Raw genomic sequence first — 5,841 nt, 5'->3', positions numbered from 1 at the left:
CCACCGGAAGAACCGTGCTGTTATCGCGTAGAACGACTTCCTCCCTGGCAAAAACTTACTTTCGAACTTCTTGGAAAGTGGAAATTGCGTTGAAGATTTTAGAATCAACATGTCAACTGATTCTATGATCTTGTTTATTTTGAAATAGCATTCTGATGGGAATCAAAATCAGACAATGGCAAGCAAACAAGTAGTCGTGTTTTAAAAATGCATATATGTTTTTGATAAGGAGAGAAATTGTTTTTTAAAAAATAATCAGTTAATTGAAAAAATTTAGATAATGAGATAGTGAAATAAAATAGTTGACTTCGTATATATATGTGTATATATTACATATAATTCGTATTTCATTTTATAACTTTTTACTTTCTCTTTCTTTTTTTCATTTTAGTTTCTCATACGCAGTATAGATAAAGTATAGTAATAGTTAAAAAAAAATCAAAAATCAAACTCGGCATTTTGACCAATTTTTACGTTTTAGAACTCCCTGAGTTTAAAAAAACTCATTTCTGGAAAATGTCCGTCTGTGACATTTTGATGAAGGATGCATTTTATGGCAATGACAAAGATAACTCAAAAAAGTTTTGAGCTTGAGATTTTAAATTTATTATGCAGTCTTTACACCAAATTTAAGGATTTCTATCAAATTTTTAGTAAATTCTGTTCAAAGGAAGTCTGTCTATCTGGCTGTTCAAATATAAGCTAACAAGATAATCACAAAACGAAGAGATCTAGATAAATATAAATCGGTAACAGATTTAACATCTACAGTGTAGGCACTTGTCAAATTTTGGGCCAAAAACTACGGGTAACTGTCTGTCGGTCTGTAAATACAGGAGCATGTAAATGCGATAACGCAATGACTTAAATGTGTCAAATTTTGTGTGGATTTTTCGTGATTACAGGTGCAGTTTTGTGCCTGATTTTTGTTTCAATTGATTGATAAAAACGTGCCTAAAATACAAATTCGAATCTTGGATACTATTAAGGAGGAATTTATCGCAATATCTCGCAAAGGATGGAACGAAAATTTCAGTAAAAATGCTTCATTCGCACCAAATAATATTTCGTAATTATTGTACGAAAATGCCATGTAAGGCGCTCTCTGGCATGATAAGTTTATTAGAGAGTATGCGAGAAAGATTTAGGGAGGCCATTTCTCTCTGGTTTTTATTTCAATTTAAAATGCAATATAATATACACACTATACATAAATCTAACTACTGTCCGAATTTTTATTGTTAAATATATAAGTAAACATGCTGATAATATAAAATAAATTTACCTCTCTCACTGATATTCTATTTTTCCTTTTGTCTACAGAAATGTCTAATCGTAAATCATCTTTGGTCATTCATTTATAAGTAGGTTATCAATTAAATCAAGTAAATTGTAAATAATATATTCTCTGTTTTCAACTATAAAATGAAATTTTTTTTACAAATTTTAACATTTTAAAAAATTTTTGAATGTTTTGAATTTTGTAAATAATTTTTTTATTACGAAATGAAATTATTATTAAATTATTACGAAAGAAATTATTTTTATGAAATAAATTTTTAACATTTTAAGAAATTATTTTTATGAAATAAATTTTTAACATTTTAAGAAATTATTTTTATGAAATAAATTTTTAACATTTTAAAAATTTATTTAATGAAATTTGTAAATTTTTAACATTTAAAAAAATGGAAAACGTCCATTTATCTTTTCTGCATCATTGATATACATCTGCTCTCATTACGAAAACACAGAAATTATGATAAAAGCTAACAAGCTGCATTTCCCTGAAATTTCAACCATTTTGAGCCATCTCTTCATCACTTAAGGAACACAAAACATTAATAAGCTCCTGAATTTCTACTTTAGAAATAATAGTTCTCAAATTATTCAATTATAAATTTGGTCAAATAGTAAGTACTCACCGTTGTGTTTCAAATAATAAACTAATTTTTACCTGATTCTTAAAATAACTGCACTAAAAAAAATAGAATATTTGCTATGCGATGGAATATTATTATGCCCTTAAATCAAAGATAACTACCAGTAGAAGTCTCCCTAAAATTTTTTCGCATATTCTCTAATGAAAGCGCTCTGCCACTGATAAACTCCGTATAAAATTATTAACGTTATGCAAAGCCATTAATACCATTATTTTTCTTTTAAAGGCCTCGCACTTGAGTGCTTCGTATTACAGTAAAAACCCCGCTATTTCGTAATACAGTAAAAAAAAAACACCGGTAGTTGTAAATTTAAATAAAATCTACAAATTAGGTGTTGTCTCAAAGTGTATTTATATTATTGCTTTCACGCATAGGAAGACATAATTCCAAAAAATGTGCTTTTCGGACTCAGAAAGGTCTGAAACTTGGAAATACATCAAATTCTCGAGTTCAAATTTTTTCGATGATTACAATTCTTATTCTTTATAAACGTCTTATACAAGAAAGCAAAAAAGTAGTTTGTCTTTTTATGTATAGAAAATCCCCATAAAATATAAAGGCATAAATAATATTATACTATTATTTATGTATATTATATTTTACATTAAATAATTATTATACAAATAATATGTCATATGAAATACATTAAAATTCCATGATATGTATTATTATTATTTATATCATGATACCAATTATGTATTATTATTACTTATTTTATGACACAACTCACTTTAAATACGTATTCAGATGTATGCTGATACAAAATAGTACCTCCTCGTGCTTACGAATTTTTATGTGATAATAAATAAAGTACACAGTAATTTTTCTTCTTTATTAACTATAATTTTTCACATTGGAAAGATACATTTACATAAATAATGGATCAATAATATTCATAATTAAAGAATTTAATCAATAATTAATCTTTAATTGGTTATAATTTTACATATTAAAACGTTATGATTACATAAATAATGGTTCAATAATCTTCGAAATTAAAGCCATTCAAAAACTAATTATTTTTACTAGCGAGGAAAAACAAAATGTAAACTAATTGGATATTGACTTCATAGAAAAGCCGTTCAATGTGTAAATTTTCTGTGTGTTGTGACTTATGACACTTTACAAGTCCGCTGACATTTATCTGTGAGCGATTTAAGCCGAGTGAGCGTCTCTTGTTTTTTCAATAGCTCCAACTAGGGCCAAGAGAACAACTTAGCTACTACATGCTTCATATTCGGTTGCACAACCCCTTTTTTACAGCGGGGCATATTCACACACCTCACAGATAGACCACAGAAGAAGACAACCACCCCCGAACCGGGACGCTCAGATCACGGGGAAGACATGCTACCCCTATGCCAGCACGCCAGCTGCGTGTAAATGTTCCAACATGTTGATAAAATAATTTTTGTTGATATAATAGTTTAATAATGTCGTTAATTACACGTAGCAAATTATTTTTTTCCAGATCGAAAGCTGATTAAGTTCTTTTATACAGAATTAACATAAATAATTGGCCGGTTGTTAAAGAATCATATTTTTAACAATATTACACATAATATAACGGATAAAGGATTATTTTGCATAAAAATAAAGACAGACATTCCATTATATATATATTCAATTAACAAAGGTTCAACGTGTAAGCGTTTCGTAACAAGATAAACATGTAATCTATAGTCAATTTCTTTCTACATATTTTAAAGTTTTACACTACTGAGAGTGCTTTATGCAGCATTGATGCATTATTTAAATGCAGAGGTCAGTTCTGACAAAGAGACTTTATAAACAAAGTCTTTAGCACAACCTCATATAAGGAAATCATGATAAGATGCCGGGATCTTGGCGGCTATGCGACGAACGTTAGTGTTACCTGCACGTCGAGTCCATCATTGTAAAAGCTACTCTATGAAGTAGACTATGAACATCAAAATTCCAATGGAATGCGGCCCCATCTTATTGAAATATAAAATTCGCATTATTATCCCAAAGTTGTGGAAAAAGCATATTTCCAAAATATCCAGATAACCGCCATCTTTAGAGTTATGCTAAAAACAAAATACGGCATTTTTTCTTTGTTTTCAAATATCGCTATTTAAATTATTTGCAATAGCTTTGTAAATATAAGTTTTTAAAATCTGGTCATTTATTTGCGCAAACCTTATATGAACCGTGTCTAAAGTAATGTTCTTGAAAGAAATTATCTAGGCACATGCTGCAAATTATATTTTAAATTTATATTTGTATCTCTTCTTCATAAAATTATCATAGCATATTCATACATTTTTTCATCTTTATATAACTTTAAAGTTTTCAGTTTTCATCTTCTTTTTAATTCAGTTTTGTCCATTGAATCTTAAAAGGTGCCTCGCTTCTTTTTCCAGGGATTTACTTTCCTCGTCATAATTACATATAATTCAGAATCACACTGAAATCGAACTATTTTACCTGTACAAATATCATACACATTTTCAGAATAATGCGCAAATTACAGGACGTCACCAGATGACGCCGATAGTACGTCACAATGACGAGAATATAAGATAGAGTATATAAGGAATGTTGGCCAAGGGGTAAGATGGATCACAAGCGTTCTGTAAACTGCTCAGTGCCACAACCGAATAGTTATAGTACAGAGAATGCCTGAGGACGATTTTTATGTGGTAGAATTATCAAATATCTAGAATGTGGGCGTACTCAAATGAAAGTATCCGAGGAACTTGGAATCACCCAAAGTGTGATTTCTAAGCTTTGGCAACTGCTTCAAGATGATAGAAATGTCAGTTGTCGTTACAGTACAGGTCTTTCCCAAGTTACAACGCCGAATGACAACCAGTATTTGGCAATAAGTGCCAAAAAAAGCGAATGGAGCACATCAGACCTGTCTCTTCAACTATCTTCAGCCACGTCCATGACAACTTCAAGGTAAACCTTCTACAGACTTTTTTGGATTTATTGCTCTAAATGCTCGCAAACCTGTTATATGTGTCCACTCGGCTTCCACCAACTGTTAACCTGGAGCAGAGAGCATTCAATGTCAAATTCATCATCACAGCAAGATTGTGTGATATTTTCCGACGAATCCAGGTATAGCCTGCAGTCTGATTCACGTCAAACTTTCATATGGGGAACATCAGGTACCGTTACCACCAAGAAAACATCATTGAACGGCAACACTACAGTGATTCAAAAGTACTCTTTTGGGGTTGAATTATACTGCGTTTCAGATCTCCATGTTCAAACCGGAACCATGATAGGCCACAGTTATCTAGACATCATTCTGGAACAACATGTACGTTTGTTTCGGGGCGCCATGGGCGCAAAATTCGTGTTTATCGATGACAATGCCTGTCCTCACCGTGCAAACATCATAAACGAATGCCTTCAATCTGAGGATATCACCCGTATGGACTGGCCAGCATTCTTACCAGACTTGAATCCAGTAGAGCATGTGTGGGACATGCTTAGCCGACGAGTTGCAGCCGATCAACCACCTCTTACATGTCTACCGGAACTTCGGAAAGCATTGTCTTCTGAGTGGAGTAATCTTCCCATGATGAGCTCGGTAATTTGATACTCAGCATGCCTAGATCATAGGCGTTACGGACTGTATTTCATAGCCTGAGAGACATACAATGTATTAACCATCATGCCAATCATGTAAAGTTAAGTTTTTGTAAGGGAGATATTTTTTGAAATTGTACCAGGGAGCAAAAAATCGTAGTTTTTTGGAATGGTATCACACATACACCATATTTTTTGTTCTTTATCTTTTATTTAATAAATGATCTTTATGAATATGTCACGTTTGTTTTGTTTCTGAGCCTTTATTTAGCAGAGCTGGCATCGACCTTAATTTATGTGCGTGAGTATAATATGATTGAAATAAAAATCA

The sequence above is a fragment of the Argiope bruennichi genome, chromosome 5 (genome assembly GCF_947563725.1).
Source record: "Argiope bruennichi chromosome 5, qqArgBrue1.1, whole genome shotgun sequence".
Classification (NCBI taxonomy): Eukaryota; Metazoa; Arthropoda; class Arachnida; order Araneae; family Araneidae; genus Argiope; species Argiope bruennichi.
Note: the sequence above shows the minus strand (reverse complement) of the source record.